Here is a 23,922-nt window from a genome sequence, read left to right on the forward strand (position 1 = left end):
ATTCATCTTTAGAATTCCATCACTTAGGCTCCCTTTTGTATTTATTTCTCTCTTTACAATTGTCTTTTAATTGTCCATTGTTGTCCTTCATTTACTTAATTGTACTCATAACCATTACCGGTATGTTAGAACTTTCACACCCTATTTCGGACTAGATAATATAGCAGCGGTAGTAACTCTAGGTTCACCCGATCTCCAGGGATCGACCTTGATACTCACTAATGCTAACATCGGTGGGTTCAACGCCTTAGGTGTAGGTTGCATAAAGTGCCCATCAAGTTTTGGCGCCGTTCTTGGTATGTGATGAACTAGAGTGAATTGTTTTGTGTTAATTTAGTCATTATTTGTTTTATTCATTTATTCTTTAATTTTATTATTATTTATTATTATATTATTTTTATTGATCGGTGGTTATGTGGACTTTTGGTTTCAGGTAGTTTATGACTAGGAGCTCAAACTCGAATCTTATAGAGCCTCTATCTGATCCAGAACGATCCCTCAGACTCTTAAGGAAGAGGTTGCAATTAGAAGAGGAGGAGATTGAGGTTGAGGTACTTGTGGATAGACTAGACAAGATGGAAAACCATGACCCCACGCCGATGAGGATCAGAGGATGATGTACGAGTTTGCTCGACCATCTTTGGATGGGACAAAAACTAGTATAGTCAGACCTGCTGTAGTGGCCAACAATTTTGAGATAAAGGCCAATGTTATCCAAATGATCCAACAAAGCGTGCAGTTTGGAGGATTGCCTAGCGAGGATCCCAATGCACATATCTCCAACTTTTTAGAGATTTGTGACACATTCAAAATAAATGGAACAACTGATGATGCCATTCGGCTGAGATTGTTTCCATTTTCCTTGAGGGACAGAGCAAAGAGATGGTTGCAGTCTCTTCCACAACAGACGATCACTACCTGGAAGGCGTTGGCCGAAAAAATTTTATATAAGTATTTTCCTCCCGCTAAAACTGCTAAACTTAGAAATGACATATCTTCTTTTGTGCAGTTTGATGATGAAAGCATGTACGATGCATAGGAGAGATTTAAAGATCTTTTGAGATGCTGCCCACATCACGAATTGCCAGTGTGGATGCAGGTTCAGACCTTCTACAGCGGGTTGAACCTACTTAGCGAGGCGGATGGTGGATGCTGTGGTGGGGCTAAGCGATGGGCAGCCCGAGCAAGCTCGGGAACTTGATAGAGGAAATGGCCATGAACAACTATCGTTGGCAATCCTCTAGAGTCGACCGGGAAGACAAGGAGTGGTCAACCAAGTGGACTCTCACTGCAGCCTTGGCGGCTCAAGTGGAGCTTCTAGCCAAGAAGATCGACCAACTCCGGATCTTGGGTTCACGTGACGTTGTGCGAGTTTTGTGGTGTCCCGCATTACAGTGCAAACTGTCTGCGGGAGGTATGTTTGCTTCATCTTCTATTAATTTTCCATCTAATTCTACTATATCTTCCGATGTTGAACAGGTCGATTATATGGGAATGCCCCGAGGCAGTAGAATAACCCCTACGTGATACATACAACCCTGGATGGCGCGAATCACCCCAATTTTAGTTGGAGGAACAATAATGCCCAAGGTCAGCGGGTTTCCAAAGACTTCATCAAACGATAACAACCGGTGGGCTGCACAAGCTCCTCCTCCCAAGAAAAGAAGTCAAATTTAGAGGAGCTCATGATGAAGTTTGTGACATCTACGAAACAAGATTCAGTGATCGATAGTGCACTTAGGAATCAGCAGGCCTCGATTCGAACTTGGAGACTCAAATTGGCCAAATTTCTAAGATGCTTTCGGAGAGACCTTCGGATCGCTCCCTAGCACTATAGAGTCAAACCCGAGGGAGCATTGCAAAGCTATCACCTTGCGTTCGGTGTAAGAATTTGACCGGTTCTTCGCCTTTGGTGATAAGGATAATACAATCGTGCGGTCGAGCCGGTAGGAAGGACTAGACCTTGAGACGGTGAGAATGAGAGAAAGAAAGAAGGCAGACAAAAGAGCCTGTGCGGGAGCATCGTACCATATCCCTGCAAGGTTGAGACGGGATATGGTGGACAAGCAATACAATAAGTTTCTTGACTTATTTAAGCGGTGAAAATTAACTTACCTTTTGTTGAGGCAATTTCACGGATGCCGAAATCACCAAGTTCTTAAAGGAGATTTTGAGCAACAAGAGGAAGTTGGAGGATCTTGGTCGGGGTGGTGCTTAATGAGGAGTGTTCGGTATTCTCCGGAACAAGCGCCACTCGGCGCGAGATCCGGGGAGTTTTACTATCCCTTATATGATTGGTGATTTATCAATTAGTGGTGCATTGGCTGATTTAGGAGCCGGTATTAACTTAATGCCCACTAGTTTATTTGCCAAATTAGGGTTGCATGAGCCAAAGCCTACTAGGATGAGTGTTCAATTAGCGAGATCGTTAAAATTCCTAGAGGTATTGTTGAAGATGTACTTGTAAAGGTAGATAAATTTATCTTTCCTGTAGATTTTGTGGTAATGGATATGGAGGGTGATATGCTGTGCCTCTTATCCTGGGTAGGCCTTTCCTAGCTACATCGAGTTTATTATCGATGTAGCGATGGAAAAGCTTAAGCTTAGAGTTAATGATGAGACCATTACCTTTGACCCGGCCACTTCATGGGGCGATCCTTTGGACTATGATAATACTGTATGTTCTATTGATGTGATTGATGATGTGGTTGAGTCCCATTTACAAGAAATTTTATGTTCGACCCTTTGCAAGTAGCATTAGGCCGAGGATGAGGAGGAGTTGTCCAACGAGCAAGTGTTGGAGCAACTCACTGTTTTATTGGCCGAGCTTGTCAATCGATCCCTATCTTTTCTTGACAGTCTAGGGTGTGGAAAGTAAAGACTTCATTCGAGGACCCACAGGGTTTAGAATCGGAAGGAGTTCACGAGCCACTTGGTTTATGCCTTCTGGATGAAGAAGCGCTTACGCGATAATCATAGCGTGATCTAACTCCTAAAGAACAAGCCATGCTTTGTTGGAAGTTCTAAGGAAGTACAAGAAGGCCTTTGCTTTTAATATAGCCGATATCCCGAGCATAAATCCAAGTTTCGCTCTCATAAGATTTCATTGGGGGCGTCGTTCAACCTCGAAGGCGACTCAATCCGAACATGAAAGAAGTGGTAAAGAAGGAGGTAATTAAACTTCTTGATGCAGGGTTTGATATATCCCATTTCCGGCGATTCGTGGGTTAGTCCTGGGCAGTTGTACCCAAGAAAGGAGGCATCACAGTGGTAAGGAATGAGAAGGATGGTGATCCAGGCTCGGGAGCACGCTGAGTTTGCATTGATTACCGTAGGCTTAATGATGCAACTCGGAAGGACCACTTTCCTCTTCCTTTCATTGATCGGGATGATTGAACGTTTAGCAGTCACATGTTTTATTGTTTTCTTGATGGCTTTTCAAGTTACTTTCGATTCTATTGCACGAGGACCAAGAGAAGACTACCTTCACCCGCCCTTATGGGACGTTTGCTTATAGACGGATGCCATTGATTTGTGCAATGCAGTACATTTCAGCGGTGCATGATGGCTATTTTGAGGACATGATTGAGGAGTCTATGGAGGTATTTATGGATGACTTCTCTATTTTTGGTAATTCTTTCTCTCTTTGTTTGGCAAACCTTGAGCGCATGTTAGCTAGATGTATTGAGGCTAACTTGGTACTAAAATGGGAAAATGTCATTTCATGGTGAGAGAGGGGATTGTTTTAGGGCATAAGATCTCTCGGGGTACGGGATGGAGGTGAATAGAGCTAAGGTAGAAGTAATATCTAAGCTACCTCCTCCTAGTTCTGTTAAGGTCATAGGAGTTTTCCCGGGCCATGCAGGGTTTTATAGGAGATTTATTAGAGATTTTTCTAAGATTGCTAGGCCCTCACTCAATTGTTAGTTAAGGATGTACCTTTTATTTTTGATGATGCATGCGTGGCGACTTTTGAGTTACTTAAGAAACTTAACCCCAATTGTGGTTTCTCCCGATTGGCTTTGAACCGATGTGCGATGCTAGTGATTATGCGATTGGGTATGCTTGGACAGAGGATTGAAAAGAAGTTTCAACCCATTTACTACGCTAGCAAGACCTTGGCGGAGCCCGTGAACACTACACCACCACAGGAGAAGGAGTTATTGGCGGTTGTTTACGCCTTCGACAAGTTTAGATCATACCTCGTTCTCTCCAAAACCATTGTCTTCACGGACCACTCGGCATTGAGGTACTTATTCCTAAAAAATGATGCGAAACTGAGATTGATTCGGTGGATTCTTTTGTTATAGGAATTTGACGTCGAGATCAAGAATAAGAAGGGCGCCAAGAATCAGCGTGGACCATTTATCGAGATTGGAAAATCCTCACTTAGATGCACTTGATGAGACGACCATAGATGATCGATTTCCAGAAGAACATTTGTATGTCACTCAGGTATACACTGATACTCCCTGGTTTTCTGATTATGCTAACTATTTGGTTGCTAGGGTTCTACCAAAGGGTATGACGTGACGAAAGAAGAAATTCTTCACGATTTGAAATACTATATTTGGGAAGATCCCTTTTTATTTAAAGTATGTGCAGATCAGGTGATTCGTCGTTGTGTATATAGCGAGGAGACTCTCCAAATATTGAAGCAATGCCATGAGGGACCCACTGGAGGTCATCAAGCAACAAACCATACTGCGAGGAAGGTGCTAGAGGCGGGATTCTATTGGCCTACACTCTTCCAAGATGCACGGAAATTTGTTAAGGTTTGTGACCCTTGCCAGCGCGTAGGTAATATCTCTTCTCGTGATGAGATGCCCCAAACCAGTGTGCAAGTCGTTGAGATTTTTGATGTATGGGGCATCGACTTCATGGGACCCTTTCCCTCTTCGTATGGTAATAAGTACATTCACAGTTCTTTGTTGAATATTTCTCTAAGTGGCACGAAGCTCTCAGTGATGCTAGGGTTATCCTGCAGGTTCCTTAAGTGATTGTTTGCTAGGTTTGGCATACCTAGGGGCGCTTATTAGTGATAGAGGAACACATTTCGCAACACCCAATTAGAGAAAGTACTTAAGCGATGCGGAGTTACTCATCGGTTCTCTCCCTATCACCCCTAGACTAGAGGTAACTAATAGCGTATTTTAGAGGCCGTTAGTACTAGTAGGAAGAATTTGGACTCTTAAGTTAGATGATGCATTATGGGCGTTTAGGATCGCTTTGGGACATCTATAGGTTTTACGCCCTATCGCCTTGTTTATGGAAAGTCATGTCATTTGCCTGTTGAGTTAGAGCATAGGGCACTTTGGGCCCTTAGAACTTGTAACTTTGATATTGATTCACAGGGTAAGGAGCGACAATGGCGGTGAGTGACCTAGATGAGTGGCCAGTGTGAAAACTCCTCAACTTACAAAGCAAGGACTAAGAAATGGCATGATCAAAGGATTCGTGAGCCTAAGGAATTTCAGGTTGGGGATTGAGTGTTGCTTTACAACTCGCCCTCTGTTCCCTGACTCGTTGGTCCGGACCATTTCGGATCGGACAAGTCTTTCCATATGGAGTGGTAGAGTTGCATCATCCAGAGAAGGGGAACTTCAAAGTGAACGGCCATCGGCTAAAGCGATATCATTGTAACTCGTTGGATAGTGAGCAACGAGTTGACCTGGCTTTGTATGCACAGAAAGGGTGATCCAAGATGAGTCACGCTTAAGACTCTGCAAATAAGCACTTCTGTACATTCGACTTGGATTATACTTTCATGTTTTTAATTAGTTGTGATTGTTTCATTATTTTCATTTGACTTTATTATAGTTGCTTAAAAATAATTAGGTTAATTTTAATTTTTCGGACTTATACAATCAAGAGGACAAACTCTTCATTTGACCATATCTACTTGTTTAATGATCTAATTACATGCATATGTGTTAATTATAGGTATGGGGGCAAGGCGACTCGAGTCCCAAAAGGCCCAAACACTCGTTTCACCGGTTTTGGCCATCAGGCTGTATCATGCCGATAAAACGCGAGTCAAACCGTGTTGAAGGATAAAGAGTAATTCTCACGGCCGACACAACCCCGTCTTTGGGAAGCGACCGTGCCAATGCTCATGCCAAGGAGCATCCAAAGAAGGCTAAAAGATCGGCCGAGTCTTGGCCGTGTTGATCCCTTACCCTCATCTTTGAAACCGTGCCTATAAGAAGTGGAGGCCTCTGAAAATTTTGCTTCCCTTTTATTTTTCTTAGCTTAAAGGTGATATGACGGACCGCGATAAATCTCGTAGAAAGCAACTGAAACGTGTCGCTACCAGCAAGCGATCGCGTGGTGAAGGAACGTCTTCCTCCCACGACCGTAACCAAAGACCAAAGACTTCCACCTCCACCACCACCGCAAATAGTCCGACCTCGGAGAGCACTACTGTGAATCCATCCACACCTGGCCGTCATCCATTGTGGACATTCCCTAATGCAGACAATGAAAGTAGATTCCAAGTCATGAGATGGAAGCAAGTGATGGCGGGCCGTTGCATAGACTTGACATCCCTAGAAAGAGTGGGATTGGCTCAAGATGTGCACACACCGATCGAGACTCGCCATATGCGAGATTCTTTGACATCATTGAGCCAACCTACCGTGAGCTTACGATCGAGTTCCTCAAAGACCTTCTTCCCTGCAGCGGATCCTGGCTGGCATCGACTGATGCAATTTATTTTAGGCTTGGGGAAGGGAGTTCTCGATGTCGGTCCCACAATTTGGAATGCATTTGGGATTATGGACTGAACAAGAAATCTCGGGGAGGAGTATCGGGTTGTCTCTACATCCACCCAATTTCATATGATGCCATGTGGGATTCATTGGTAATGAGGCCGGAAACATACTACCCAAGCAGGTCTAAAGCATATAGCCTACCGTACCATCTCCGCTACATTCATACCCTACTAGCTTACACTATTACGGTGAGGGGACAGTTTTGGGGCGATCACACAGACCGATGTCTTTATTCTCTGGGCTATGCAACATCGGAAGAAGCTAGACTTGGGATATTTATTGGCTTGCCAAGTCCGTTCATTTATAGTAGACGCCCAGAAGAAGATGCATTGTTGTTTCGGTCCGTATGTGACTATGTTAGCTAAGAGACTAGATGTATTGGAGGGACCGTTCAGCCGGAGCTTTCAAATATTGGTGACATGACACCACTAGGGATCGGACAAATGATCAACATGCAGATGATCACGGCCACTAGACATCCACATGGTATTGAATATAGGCTCGTGAGCACAATAGTCGGGGGAAGCTAGAGAGGCTAGAGGAGCCCAACATCCGTCGGTGGGATTCCGGATGTTAGGATTCCTAACCTGACTAGAGTGTTTATGCCTTCATCCCGGAGCCTCATCCTCTCATTCGGTAGAGCCATCGAGCATCCGGATCGGTGCTTTAGCCGACTGCCTAGATCGAGTCTGCGATCTCTGACAAAGTACACTTAGTTTGTGCGGTTGCAAGAAGACACTTCAACAGTTCTGAGTGGTTTAGAAAGACAGCCACCCGAGACTTCATAGTAGTGCGATTCAAAAGATGCAAGAGGTCGGAGCACAAAATCAATGGCTCATTGATGATATGGAGTTCGATTTGGCGACATGCTTCACGGACCTCGACCCACCACCGCAACCACCATCAATGACTTCCAACTTCCAGATCCAACCGGTGAGGATACCGTGCCGAGACTTCCTAGCGGAAGAAAAAATTTATGATATTTTCCTCCATCCTTTTTCTTTATTTTATTTTTTTTTTATTTTTTTGTATTTTCTTTCAATTTGTTATCTCCTTTTACTTTCTTGCTTGTAGCTTGTTTACTTTTATGTTATTTCCTTGCACTTGTTTGTTTATGTTAAGTAGAACACTATGCCTTTTTAATTAAAAAAAGAAATCAGCATGATCTTCCATAACCATAATGTGTGAATCATATGCTTCCTCGGGCCTAATCTCTAACACCGTGGACGTTGTTATACTAAAATGCGGGGTAGGGACCTACCGATGTTGTGCCTATCTTGAGTTTTGTTTTAATTAAGTAGTTGATGACTTTTTTTCTCCTTTGAATGGATTCCCTTATAGCTTTTATCGAACCTTGTTCGGAAGAAGGCAATGAATAAATCTCTCAACTACAATCCAGCCAGGTAAAACTGGTATTTTTCCTTAATTCTTCCATATTACTTTATCGTAGATATAGAACACTGTTAATATTGCTACTTATTATTGTGATTGACTGTTTAAACTTTGGGTTGAGAATTCATGCAATTTTAAATCACTCAAATGGTGAGATTTTGAGCCAATTGGTGCATCACTATTATGCTCCCTTTTCTTTCATTAGTGAGCATTTTACAGAATCTCTGTTTCTAGAACTTGCTTTACGATATCTGTTGAATTTACATGAATTGTCAATGATCGTGAGATGATTTGGGCACTTAGGATTTACATAATTTGGCCAAAAAGCCTAACCCTATTTTTCCCTTAGTGAACCAATTTTGAGCCTTAGCCATTCCTTTCGTGACAATAATAACAGTGACACTCATCTTATCACTTCTATTCATTTGACCATTCTTTCTACCATTGTTGCTGGAAATTATATAAGTTATACGCATTTTACTTTGGATCAATCCGCATTCATATATTTCACTAAGTTGCTAGATTTTTCATAGATGCTCCCTTCAATTATTATATGTGTCAATAACCAACAACTCCTACATAAGCTGTTGTAATATATATACATAGTATATATATTTATATATAAAAAAAACAAAAAACAAAAAAAGAAAGTAGAAAGTATTAATTTAGTTCATTTCGAGCATCATCTTATTTTTAGAGCAACTTAGTGTTCATTTTGGTACAGCACTTGATCCTTCATTACTTTTTTGCATTACTTGCTTAACTTCCAAAGAACTTGTAGCCTACTTTCCATATTTATACGTACCTTACCTTAACCCCATTACAACCTGGCTCAAGACCCTTTGATCATGATTATTGATTATTTCGTAGTAGTGGAGATTGAATCCATAAGCAAGCCTATGGTAAGCACTTTTTCTGTATTTTTGCGTTGAGAGCTTGGCGATCTTTTTTCACCTATATACACTTGTGTGTTTTGAGTGATATCTTGTGAGGCATGATTCTCAATTTCTTAATTTAGATGGTTTATCATTTTAACTTTAGCAACTTTATTAAGTTTGCTCTTTCTCTTAAGGATTTAGTGATTTGGGGATTTTGGGAAAAATCATTACGGAGTTTTGAAATTTATTTTGAGCTAACCTCCAAAGAATGCAGTTGATTGAGTTATTTGATATCTTTTGAGGAGTGAGTTGTAAATTGCTTGAGGACAAGCAAAAGTTTAAGCATGGGGTAATTTGATAAGCATCATACTACATTTTTTTTTCATGCCCGATTGTTTACATTTTTATGCATGATTATCCCGTTTTATGCTAGAATCACCTGTCTTTTGTTTCCCTTTTCGTTTGCAGTCATTTCAAAGGACACCATCGAATCGAGGGAAATACGTGTGATTACGGAGCAAAATCCATCAAATTGGGCGAGAACAAGCACCCCGAGGGTTGAGCACGGCTGGACTCCGGCCGTCTTTGAATTATCAAGAGGCTATCCCCAATTGTGCCATTTCAAACACGACTTCCGTAGCCGACGGCCTGTGGTGGATCAAAGACCGGCCTTGGCACGACTGTGGTGGCTCGACCCTGGACTCGTATCTTGAATCAACTATATAGGCGATTTTGAATTCTAATTGAGGAGGATGATTTTTGGACTCAATTCCAAGACACACACTTAATCAAATATTTCCTATACCTCAATTGTAGACCTGGAGAGATCAATTTTCATCAATTTAAGGGGGATTCCACTTATTCCAACATCGAATTGAAGATCAAGACAAACTTTGGGAGCATTCAAGAGGCAACTAGGGTTTGAGATTTTGTATTTGCAAATTTAGGGTTTCTCATTCAGCTTGAAAGAGAAGGGTGTACATACCTTTAATTTATTTTTCCTTATTTTGTTCTTTAATTGCTTTGACTATGAACATGAGCAGCTACATCTTTTGAATCCATTAGGGTTCACCTTTGTTAATGGATTATGCTTAATTGTTAGTTTTTTATAATTGTCATTCTTGCAATCTTCTTGCTATTCAAAGAATAAAAGTTTGATGCGGTTAATTTGAGACGTTGGATTAATTGTTTATTAGGTTGTTTCTTGACATTGAGAAATGCTTGTTATAACTGGATTTTGAATAGTAAGGACTGGTAGTTAACACTTAGAGATGAGGTTGATTTACTCGCCGGATTAAGAACTAACAACTCTTAATAGTCTTAAATCATACTTAATGCTAATTTGTAGTGTCCGATAGGAAGAGATTTCATTAGGTTAGTGCAGTTTAGGAATCCGGTAAGCTCGAGAGAGGAACCGGGATTCAATTCAGGATTTAGGCACGGGTAAGCAAGATCGGCAATCCATAAAATTCATCTTTAGAATTCCATCACTTAGGCTCCCTTTTGGATTTATTTCTCTCTTTACAATTGTCTTTTAATTGTCCATTGTTGTCCTTCATTTACTTAATTGCACTCATAACCAATAGCTGGTATGTTAGAACTTTCACACCCTATTTCAGACTAGATAACATAGCAAGCAGTAGTAACTCTAGGTTCACCCGATCTCCAGGGATACGACCTTGATACTCACTAGTGCTAGGCTGCATCGGTAGGTTCACTGCCTTAGGTGTAGGTTGCATAAAGTGCCCATCAAGGCCAAAACAGACGATATCTCATATGATTTGATTCCTGGTCGTTATAGAAAAGCCTTGCAGTGCCATAGTCACTAAAAATATTTGGGTGCGCGTCCAAAGCCGCCACCTACAGATTTTCTTATGGTGAACCATGATCTTTAGAGTTGATGGTGAAGGTAATAATTCCATGAAAGAACCAAAGATGGAGGGTTTTGATGCTTTTAGAGAGGGAGGATTTAGGATCAAACCTTGATTCAGTTGTCCAACCGAAATTGAGTGAAGGAGCTCTCCATTTCCATGATTTGGAAGTATCCATCAACATGAAATCCAAAGACTTCTGCCACTAGACCCTTAGTGAGGCTATATTGCTTCCCAAAAAGATTAAAAGTTATGCCATAATGGCCTAGAGGATCACTTAACTTCTTTTTGACATCTAGAGTACAAAGGAACTCTTTGTCAACTTCACATATCCATCCTCATTTGGAAAAACAAACTTCTCCCAAATAATAGCCCTTTATCCCATCCATTACTTCCTTCTCTATTCCCAATTTCCCAAGGGAGTGCCTTGATGGAATTTTATTAGCAATCACTTCCTTAGAGGCAATGATTTGGTACCTTTTTCTCTCTTCCTCACTGATTCCTTTCATCCTCTTAGTGAATTGAGTAACCTCATCTTTAGGAGTTTCTTGAGCAATTTCCTTTCCCTTATCACCCGTGTAGGCTTGGACTTTGGTCTCATCTAGTGTAAGATGAAAAGAAGAGTAAAAAGGATTTTTAGAGAGAGAAAGTAGAAGGAAGATGAAAGCTTGAAGTATTGATCAAAGAAGCTAGAAAGATGATCAAAAGTGATTTGAATATCCTTTTTGAAGTATTTATAGGCATAAGAACAAGGATTAACAAATTTAATTGCATATAAAGTTAAAATTTAAAAAGTTGTAACGTATTTCAAAATGCAGTTATAATGATAGTGGCAATGACGTTATCATGATCGGGTTTGCAAATTTTGTAAGATGTGTTTAACAATCATAAAAGTTTTGAAATTGCAATCCCGAATGTGTATCTTGCGTTTGCGAAAGACTTGGATACTGAGTAACAATCAGAAATTCAATTTTCATGTACCCGAGACACAAGTCGCATCTGCAATTGTGCTTAAAAACCAATTTTCAAAGTCCAATGTATATCGCTCTCGCAATGCAGAGATCGCACTTGCAATTTACAAGTCAAAAATAAAAATTTGTGATTTTTATTCAAAATAATGATGATCCATATGAAAGTAATTATTCAAGAGAGTCTCAATCTATTGTACTAAGTGCTCTCTTAATAAAATTTAATCTTTCCTCACTTAGGGGCTTGGTGAAGATATCAATAAGTTGATTATTAGTTGTTAGAGTATTGGCCTAAAGACAAAAAGTTATCAAATAATATGTGTTAATTTATACATCATATTGATGGCATACAGTTACACTAAAGGCATTGTTCGACTCCGATAGTACGAGTAGTCGATATTATCAAGAAATAATCCAAACCATTAGAGATGAAAATCATGAAATATAAACACTAGTGTAAGAAATTATAAAGCAAGTTTATAATAATGAGGTTCTTATTACATACATTCCTAAACTTTGTTTATAGTCGATGTTTGATTAAGAATTAGATATTGATCATTGGATATTGATCAAACGCTCGTGACTACCATAATGTGTTACCACTTACTTATGAAGTAAGCAATTTATCTTATAAGGTTGAGGAATATATAGGTGCTTGTTACAAAACAAGTTCATTGAATACGGCCCCATTGAGTAGTCCATATGAAATTTACTCCAAGTGTCTATGGATAATACTTTTGTGACAATCATGTAAGATGTGATCCGTAGACTTGAGATAACCGTTTATTACCTTATATGAGGATTCTATACTTTGATATTATCTTATGTTTTCCTATCCATGGAGCACTCAAGGGATAGTCATTGGGTATAATAAGAGTCATATGAAGATAATAAGGTCTCAATAAAGAATTTATTGCCTAAGGTAATATGTCATGAGATCTTATCCTAATGATACTTGATATGCTTTAACATAGAAATCCTTGGCAAAGTTTGTATGAAAGAAGATTATGAAAAGTGTTTATAGATCTTATTCAAAATGTTATATGCAATTATCAAGAATAAATATGATTGGTTCAATTATAGAGTTGACACTTGCATCCATGCTTTATGAAATAATTGGGATAAAAGTACAATGAAAATATTGAATTAGATTGTAAGATTGTTCACTATAAAGGTTGATTAAAGCACTTTAATTATTCCTACACATTTGGATGGTCATGAGGCATTGCTAGATGTCAATCTTGATATATGAATATGGATTAAATTACATTATAAAATCAGCATTGAATTAAAAAAGTTTAATTCATAATCTATATTCATTGCTAACATGTTAGGAACCTTTTAGGTCACACACAAATAGGCTTTAAATGAGAATTAAAATGAGGCTCTAAGCACTAGATTTAAACTCATATATATTGGACCTAATTAAAGAATAACTAATTAAGAGCTAATAGGCCTTGTATAATGGGACTATGATGGGTTTATTATCCATGGATTAGCTCTTAGATTAATTAAAGTCCATTTAGGATAATAAAACCCAACTTAAAGTAAGTTAGGATTTTGTCGAAATCCTAAACCTATAAGCACTTTGATTAAAGGCCATATATATAGAAAAAGATGAATATGGGTTGACAAGATTGAAGGTGGTTGCACATTTACGAGAAAAAAAATGTTCTCTTTGAGATATATACCCTAAGTGAATCAATTAATAAGATTAATTGATTCATCTCCCTTGCTTGAAACTAGCATTCAATCTTAAACATCTCTTTTCAGTCTCCTAAAAGTGATTTAGTGAGATCTTTGCACAAAAGCTTGTATGGATCACTAAAAGAGGCTGGCTACTTGAGTAGCTTTAAAGTGCATCAATTATCCTTGAAGAATCAAGAATCAAAAAAAGCAAGAAGCACTTTTTGGATTAGTTGAAAACTCCCTTTCTAAGCATTCTCCATCTTTTGCTTGTTTTGTGTGTTATGACTATCTCAATCAATAAGATCCTTGGTGGAAATTGATAAAAAATTTAAATTGCTTCGGTTGCACCTTTCTTTTATATTTTAATATCAATTCACAATATTAGTGTCAATGAACTTTAACACTACATCTCCATTTAGCATATGGTCTCATAGAAAATGATGTCTAATATATATATGCTAACTCCTAGAATGTTGAATGGGGTTCTTAGACAAGTTTACTATAATAGTGTTATCACACTTAATGGAAATGTGACTTAGCACTTGGCCATAGTCATTGACTTATTGTGTAATCTAAATGATTTGAATGCAATAATAAGCTGCCGCTACATGTTCTGCTTTCGCGATGGATAAGGCAATAGAGATTTGCTTTTTACTAAATCATGATACTAAGCATTCACTTAAAAAGTGGCAAGTACGAGAAATGCTCTTTCTATCTAAGAGACTATCTACATAATCGACATCGGAGAAGCCAATTATGTCAAAGGATGCATCCTTTAGATACTAAAGACCTAGATGTAATGTGCCATGCAAATATTTAAAAATTCTCTTAACTGCATGCAAATTTGATTCTCTAGGACTAGCTTGAAAATGAGCACATAGAGAAACATTATAAATAATATCAGATCTAGAAGTCATAAGATAGAGTAGAGACCCGATCATACGTTTATACTTTTTTTCATCTATAGGCTTACCCTTTTCATCCTTGTCCAATTTAGTTGAGGTGCTCATAATGTCCAGGAATCCTAGGATGAACTTAAGCTCACCCATCATGCTCATCTCGAATTTTCTAGTCATACACTTGGAGAATTCCTCGCACAGAGATTCATTAGTAGCACCAAATACAATACCATCGACATAAAAATTGGGCAATTAATGTATCAGGCTTATGTATTTTCACAAAAAGAGTTGTATCAACCTTCCCTTTTGAAAATCCATTTTGTAGAAGAAATGTACTAAGCCTTTCATACCAAGCTTTAAGAGCTTATTTTAAACCATATAAGGCCTTAGTTAATTTGCAAACATGATTTGGAAGCTTAAAGTGTTCAAAATTGAGAGATTTTTCTGCATATACCTCTTCTTCAATAAATCCATTTAAGGATGCAATTTTGACATCATTTGAAAAAGTTTGCAATTCATATAGAAAACATAAGCTAATAAAATTCTAATTGCTTCTAATCTTACAATGGGAGCAAAGGTTCATCATAGTCAATGCCTTTCTCTTAGTTATAACCTTTGGCAACTAATCGAGCTCATTTAGTTATTCTTAAAAACCCATTTACATCCTATAATTGGATGGTCTTTAGGCCTAGGGACAAGTTTCTAAACTTTAATTCTCTTAAATATGTTGAGTTCCTCTTGCATAGCAAACACCCAATACTCATCATTAAGAGCCTTACTAATTTTCATTGGCTTAATTTAAGAGACCAAAGTAATATTATTATCTAAATGTTTGAAATGAGATCTAATACTTACACCCCTTGAAGGATCACCTATGATTAACTCATTGGGATGTCCTTTGGGTTCGCTCCACTCCTTTGGAAGTTCTTAAGGAGCTTCTTCTTAAGTTTATGGAGAAGGCTCATTATTTTGAGGTTGATCTTGAGAAGTCCCTCCATGTTGGTTTTCTTCTTCATTTGTATCTAGCTTCTCAAGGTCACCTACAAAACGATCAAAAGAACCTTTTCTAAGATTAAGCTTACTAGATTCATCAAATAGAACATTCATAGATTCCTCAACAACTATGGATTTCTTGTTAAACACCCTATAAGCCTTGCTAGATTCCTAAATTAACCTTTCCCAATATCAAACTTACTAGATTCATCAAATACTGCATTCATAGATTCTTCAATAACTATGAATTTCTTGTTAAACACCCTATAAGTCTTGGTAGAGGAGGAATAACCAAGAAAGATGCTTTCATCTATTTTGAATTAGAATTTCTCGAGATTATTCTTGGTATTTAAAATGTAGCATTTTTCACCAAGATACTTTAAGATATGAAATTTTGGATTTTCTACCATTCTATAACTCATAAGAAGTTTTATTTAAAATTGATTTTTTAAAAACTGTATTGGTTATGTGACAAGAAATATTAATAGCTTCCGCCCAAAAGTATGTATGTAAATCATACTCGTTAAGAATAGTCCTAGCCATCTCAACAAGAGTTCTATTTTTCATCTTTATAACACTATTTTGTTGAGGTGTTCTAGGGGATAAAAACATCATGGGAAATTCTATTTTTATTACAAAAAGATTCAAATAAAATATTCTCAAATTATTTTCCATGATCACTTATTTTAGAAATATAAAAGCCTTTTTCATTTTAAACTTTCTTTGTCAAGCATCATTCTTATGAGCTAAGAAACTAACCCAAGAAAATCTTGAGTAATCATCAATAAGCATATATTCATAGATAGTGTTTTCCTTTTAAGCTAGTAACCCTAATAGGTCTAAATAAATCCATGTGAATTAGTTGAAGAGGTATAGATGTACTTACTACATTCTTAGATTTGAAGGATTCTTTCTATTGCTTTCCCATTTGAGAACTTCACCTTCGGTAAGCCAACTACCAAATCATCCTTCTTGAGGCTATGGATAAGTTCCATGCTTGCATGCTCTAGTCTTTTATGCCATAGCCATAACTCTTCACTAATTGGCATAAGACACTCAAAATATTCATTAGCAATTTTATGTAAGTTAATTGTGTAGGTATTGCCAAACCTTTCTCCTCTAAAAGTTTTCTGGTCACTCCCTAAGGAGGTGACTTGGAAACTTTTAGAATCAAAGGTGACTTTGTTACCTTTATCACACAATTGACTACACTTATACGGTTATTCTTCAACCAACAACTAAAAGCACATCATTAACAAGAAGAGAGTTTTTCTTACCAATGAACCTAATGCCTACAATCTTACATTTGGCATTATTTCCAAAAGTTACCTTTCCTCCATCGATTTTCCTCAAGTGTGAGAAGATGTTGACATTTCTGATCATATACATAGAGCATCCACTATCCATATATGCCAATCATCCTCTTTTAAACTTGACTTGAAGCATACCTATAAAAAAATAAAGTGTCATTTCTCTTAGGTAACCAAACCATTTTGGGTTCTTGGGGTTAGCCATGGAAAGGTATCCTAATTAGAGGTGTGCCTTTTTAACATAGCAAAATATGTTGATATGCCCAAATCTCATGCAATAGCAGCATCTAATGTTAGGCTTATAGTTCCTTTTCCTGACGTGCCGCTTTACTTGAGATTTGGGTCTCAACACATTCTTTGCTCATGCATACAAGAACAAGTTTTATATGTGTGTTTAGGAGCATGCATCTTGTACATTAATGCATGATTTGTCCCTTTAGGCTTAGCTTCTAGAACTTATGAAGCTCTTTCCATTTTCTTAGAGTTAGGAGCTTTGGTGTGTGCTTTGGCCTTTTTGTCAACACTCACAATTAAAGAGGTTTGTGGTATTGAGGCATTTACAAATTTGGATATAGAAGGGGACGAGGTAGATGATGATGCATTATTGAAGCCTAAACCATTTTTAATCAAGAGAGGCTTTTGAGATACAATTAGTGTATCCAATGCTTCATTTCTTATGTAATTTAGAAATTAAGCCTCTCAACTCCTCAACCTCCAATTTTGGAGTATCATCTTCCTTCGAAAGAGATTTGAAAAATATTTGAAAGATGAGGCTTGAGATGAGAGCTCACTTAAATATTTTTTTTAAGTTATCCTTTAAAGATGTAAGCAAAGAGATTTGTTTTTGGAGATCATTTAAATCTTGCTCAAATTTTAAGCATTTTTCTTTGTAAATCTCTATTTTTAAACTATATGTTTTTTGCATTTTAAGTTCATTGCTTCAATGAAATCATCATCATCCATAAAGTGCATGTCATTTTTACAATTTAAATCATCAGAAGAGTGGAATGTGGAACATACCTTATTGGAGTCATTTTTCAAGTGCCATGAAGCATAGGTTGGCCATTTCTTTTTCTTCATCTTCACTTGATGAAGACTCATACCAAGTAGCTTTAAAATCTTTCCTCGTTTTCTTCTCCTTTTCAAACTTCTTCTTATTTCTGTTCTTGAAGCAATCGGCCCTAATATGCTCTTGCTTTCCATAACCATAGAAAGTAAAATTACCCTTCTTCTCCTTGCTGTCTTTTTAGATTGAGGGGGAGTTGGAAGCTGAATTTTTAAAGGATCTCTTTTCCTTCTTCCTATTCTTCATGATCTCCTTTGACTCTCCCTAAGAGCATAGCTAATTCTTCATCCTCATCTTTACTTGAATCGGATGCACTAGAGCTCTCACTTTCTTATTGTTGTCTTGGAGCTTTTTAAAGCCAAGGAATTCCTTTTTACTTCTCTTTTCTTTTCTTGCTCTTTCTCTTTTTTAAGAGCCATTTCATGGGTGTAGATTGCTAATAAGCTCATTCATTGACACCTTTTCCAAGTCTTCATTGCCTTCTTAATACTTATCACTCTTGAACTATAGTCCTTGAATGCTAGAGCTTTAAGAATCTTTATCAGCACTCATTTTTCAGATTATATGTCAAGGAAAATACGAAAAACCATATGGAAGTTGTTATTTCTCCCGAGTCTCTAGAGTTAGGGAAGGTCAAAATTCCGGTTAGGGTTATAATGAGTTGAGCTACATATTGTGTTTGGAAATCAAATTAGGCTAACTTCATCAAAAAATCAAATTTGGAGGTCAAAATCAGTCAAACGGCTAAGTTCAAGGGCTAAATTATAAATTTTTATAAATCTGCCAACATTTAGAGCCAATCAGCTCTAAGTATAGCCAGTCGGCTCTATGCAGTACTAGTTGGCCTTGCGCAGCATTAGTTGGCCCAGAACTCAGTTTTTGTGGTCGTTTTCGATGTATTTCCGACTTTAAACACTTATAATCGTCAAAATTGACTTTCTAAAAAGGATTTTATCAATAATTATCAAATTCTTTTATTGTTCTTATATTAAATTGGTATTTATTAATATTATCTGAAGTTGTTAAATCAATCATTGTTTATTGATTAGTGATAAAACTATTTTTATCTTTAATTTTTAGAATTATCGATGATTAAATAAGGAATATATCTAAGTCTCTAGGGCTTCCCTAGCCTTTCCCTATAAATAGAAAAGGAAATCATAGGCTTAGGGGGTTGGCAACTAGGTATAGAATGATTGGTAATATTTTGGCATATGTATTGTGATTTTCAAAAGCAAACACAAAACCCATTAAACATTCTAGATCCCTACCGCATATTTGGATCAACATCCTCTTCTACTCCTAAGACTCAAGGATATGCTTAATACAGAGACAACCTGAGGGTTTCAAATCATATCATCATCATATCCCTATCCCTTTTTTTATTTCCTTTTCATGCTTTTTAATTGTTTTAATTATTAAAAACATGTTATGAATAATGTGATTACGTTTCTTTTATGATTAACATGTTTTGAATTAGGTTTCTTTTGTGAATGAATATGTTTATGCCACATGCATGCTTCGTAAGTTTCAAATCTTATAACATCATGTTCTTGGGTTTTTGGAATTTAATGATCATATGAATAGTTTAATATGTTATGTTTACCTACCTTTGATCTTAATTCATGAATATTGGAATGATTAGATTAAATTTTGTATGATTAGTTAAGTTTCTATAATACTATCATGTTTAGGTATTTACTTATTGTACGTTGCACTTTATTCTTTAATGTGTTTTTTGTCTCATATTTGGTTATTTTACATGATATTTACGTGCCTTTTATATATACTAATCGTATTCTATGTGTTTTCTGCATGTAAATCAGATTGGGGGCAAGGAAGGACCTTAAACTAAGCAAAACTAGCCTGAGCAAATGCCTAGAGCCGATCGGCTCTGTGCTGTCATCAATCGACTATTCGTCTGAAATTGCCTTAATTTGCAGATATTCGAGCTCGTTTTGCTGATTTTTGCCAATTTTGACTTAGTTTAGTCATTTCTCGTAAGTCTATTATTTGTAGGAAGGATTGTAATAGTTAGTTGTACCGCTTTCTCTATCTTTCTTTACTTTTTTGCTTTATTTTGATAGATGAATGGCAAATAACTGACTATATGACTGTTAATCAAATTTAACATCTAGACTTCAGGCTTTTAATTTGGACTTTAGCATGAAAATTGTAGCCTATAGGGTGAATAAAATGGTAATTGAGCCTAAAAGTGAAATTAATTAGACTTAGGTGGGCTTTTTGACATGTTTTATTAATCAACCCACTTAGAATAGGATGACTGAATTAGGCCTTAACATGTAAACTATAGCCCACTTAGAATAAATACTTGGTAATCAAACAAAATTTGTAATTGGGTTAATACTATGTGGGTCTCTTTGTATATAATTGAATAGTTAGTTTAGGCTAACCATATAAGTGGGGGAAGTAGGCTAAAACTAAAATAGGTTAGACTTAGGTGGACCTCACATACTGTAGTGCTTGATGTGTAGAAATATTTATGTTGCATATATAGGGAGTAGGCCATTAAATAATAAAATTGAAACTAGGAATACACAAATAAGGAAGTTGGTTGCTGGATCCATCTCTAGATATGGGCAAGCTTTATTATGGAATCTAGTATGCCACTCAATTAGTAAAAGTGTCCTAGAGAATTACCTAGGTGTTGACTCTCTTTCCCGCGCTAGTCTTTGTGACTAGTTAGCGTGTTTCTAATTAGGTTGAAAAGCCTTACAGTGCCATAGTTGCTAGAGACACTTGGGTGCGTGCCCGAAACTGATGCCCACAATCTTATTATTAATGTCAATAAGTTCATAGTGCTTATCCAACTTCTTCAAGTTGTTGATGATGGTGAGAAGTTGATTGGTCATGTCGGTAATGCTCTCATTAGGCTTCATCTTGAATAGCTCATATTGCATCACTAAGAGTTGGATGTTCTTAGATTTAACTTATTTGGTACCTTCATGGTAGTTCTCCACGTTTTACAAACCTTGTATGCGGTGGGAAGGCGTTGAACTCTTTCACATTCCTCTCTAGTCAAAGAGCTAAGGTGGATGATCATGGCTCTTTTGTTATTGCCATTAGCTCTTTTAAAAGCATCCACTCATTCGTCTCTATCAAGAAGAATGTCTATAGCATCTTCTTGCTTTGTTGGTGGCTCCCATTATTTTCTCACACAATCCCAAACATCACTGTCCAAAAGATTCCCATCTTGTACTTTTAATGGCATAATCAAATATTAAAGTATGGCCTTAGATGATATATCCCTTTGTTGGCTATCTTGATCTTAACTATTACACTTAAGCTTGATGAAGAAACCAAACTCTGATACCACTTATTTGCACTTATAAACTAAGAAGGGAGATTGAATTGGTGAATTAAGAATGGTGAGAAATTAAGGATTTAGTAAAAGAGTAGAAGAGTAGGAAAAATAAGAGAACACATAAGATTTATAGTGGTTCAGATATTAACCAACCTTATATCCACTCTCTAATCTCCAATTGAGTTTTCCACTATACACTTATATAATTACAATGGAGTTTTCTAAGCTTACTCCCAACTTAGTGTTTAGGGCTCACAACAAAGCCTTACACTTGTGTTTTATGGCTCATACAACCTTACAAGAGTTTTTCCTAATGGCTAACTCTCAAACCCAATCCCAAGTATTTAGGCTAACACTCAAATTCTTACAAGTGCATTTAAAGCTCTACAACAACCTTTTTAAGGTTAATTACACATAAAAGAATTAAAATAGGTACGAAAGAATCAAACAATCAATATGGCAATAATTAAAGGTTGTTGATCAACTATAAAAGTTCTTTGGAAGGGATATTTATAGCCCCAAAAGATCAGAGAGACGTTACTCTAAATGCATAGGGCATATCATTACTTCGAGGTCTAGATAGTGCATTAAATGCACTATCCGGGCATAGTTGCAGTCACTACACCCATTTCCAGCTCGTAACTTTCATTTTACGGTCGGGACTCTTTTGTCACAGTCGTGATTCTTAAAGTAGCAACAACTATAATCTATGTGGCAGTCTATGATTTGTCGTGTTAGAAGTAATCGCTAGCGGTCTTCCTAATGGATATGATCTTCATGGTCGTGAAAGCTTTGGTGCAGTCACGATCTGTCCAAATTAAGGGCTGTTAAGTAGCAGGCTAGGTCGCGGTTACGAAGTTGGCTGCTAAACCTACTGCCTTCATTTTCCACTTTTTCGGGAGCGCATCTCTTGGCTCACAATCGTGATCCCGCCTTCATCTGCAACAATCATATGAATATGAATATCGCGGTCATGACTAGCTGATGGCGGTCATAATTTAGGAGGCAAAAAAGATTCTTGGACTTTTTAAGATATAGTTGAATCCTTCAAGAAAAACACTTGAAACTAAGGTTAGAGACGCTCAATTTAATTTTCAAGATCACAAATCAAATGTGTAGGTTAAAACCTTATAATTTTATGTTGCAATCGAAAAAAAAATTATAACGATAGTGAACTAAATTTAGTACAATATATATCAAATAAAAAAAATGACAAAAATAAAGAAGAGAAAAAATTGAAAGAAAAAAATAATAAATCAATGTTTGATATACATTAATGCTAGATTAGAGCTTTGCTAAAAGAAAGATTTGATAAAAAAAGAATTAGGAATATTAATTTTTAGTACTATCATACTATTTTATTAAATTAATATACTTTTATAATATATGTGAACTTTCAGTTTTTTAATAATATAATAAATTTATTTATTGCTAGCTATAAAAATAATTACTATAGATTTTACAAGTCATAAATTAGTTCATTTGTAGATAAATTTATCTAATAAAATAATTTTATTATTTTAATAAAATTATAATGGTAAATTTTAAAAATATATATATTATTTTAATTTTTGAGTAATAACAAGTCAAATAATTAATATTCACGTGTAACGCACAAGAGTAAAAAAAAAATTAGTCTATATGCATTTAAGTAATTACTAGAGATGGCAAATGAGTGGGTCGAGTCAGGTTCAGATAAGATCGTTTGGGATCTTAGATTATTTCGAGTTTGGTCATTTCAGGTCCAGGTCTTCTCGGGTTCAGATAATGTCTGGTTTAGATAATTTTAGGTTCTGCTAGTTTCACGTTCAAGTTGGGTCAGGTTTGGGTTGGGCCAGTTTTTCGGATCTAGATCATTAGGGGTTCGATTCAAGTTGGGTTCAAATAAAATCTAGTTCAAGTTGTCTCGAATTTCAGGTTGGATTTTAGATTAATTTATCGAGTTCAGGTTAATCTTTAGATTAATTTATCAAATTTATTTTTTAATCTCAGAAATTTTATCCAATAAAATTCTATATATTTAATCTCTTCCAAATTTTCTAATTGAAGATTTGAAGTTTAAATTTATGTATTGTAGTGGACCATTTTTGTTTTACATATGCATATCATTTTTATTTATCTTGTATTTTCTTTAAAAACTAAAGAAGAAATTTAAAAACAATTATTAATCGTAACAATAGTTAATTTAATTATTTAGTATACTTATCAAAGTGATATAAATTAAAGAATTTAAATTTAAAATGGTGTCAATATCGAAAAGTTATTTAATTAAATTTTTATTATAAATTAAGTTTCTTGACTTTTATAAGAAAACCGCTTAATATTATTAATTCAATTTCTTTATTTAAAGTATAATTTTTCGGTCTCAAATGTTATTTTCTTCATAAATATACATAAATGATTTCACATTTTTAAAAAAAATAAATAAAAATTAAACTAATTTACAATATTCTGATCACTTTTTAATGTTTTTATTTTTTTGGTTTTATATATATATTCTCAAGCTAATTATTTATTTAATGATTAACAATTTGTAAAGTAATAATTTTAAAAGATGAAAAATTTAGAGATGATATTACAAAAGATATTTCTTTAAATTCTAATTAAAAAATAAAATATATTGAGGAAATTAGTATTAAAACTAGTTATAAATGATAATTAAATATCACCAAAATGCTATTTTTATTTTAATAAAAATTTATATTTCACATTATTTTGAATTTTGAATCGTGTTGTGGTGGTTATTAATTCGAGTATT

At 36.2% G+C, this 23,922-nt stretch overlaps 1 non-coding gene across 1 annotated transcript; it reads right to left on the minus strand.

Moving 5' to 3' along the window:
* Nucleotides 1-976: 976 nt before the first annotated feature.
* On the minus strand, nt 977-1,083 carry LOC112536457. The gene has a single exon (XR_003080471.1). It is a non-coding gene; the product is annotated as a small nucleolar RNA R71 (small nucleolar RNA).
* Nucleotides 1,084-23,922: the final 22,839 nt, after the last annotated feature.

This window comes from Ricinus communis, chromosome 7, assembly GCF_019578655.1.
Source record: "Ricinus communis isolate WT05 ecotype wild-type chromosome 7, ASM1957865v1, whole genome shotgun sequence".
Lineage (NCBI taxonomy): Eukaryota > Viridiplantae > Streptophyta > Magnoliopsida > Malpighiales > Euphorbiaceae > Ricinus > Ricinus communis.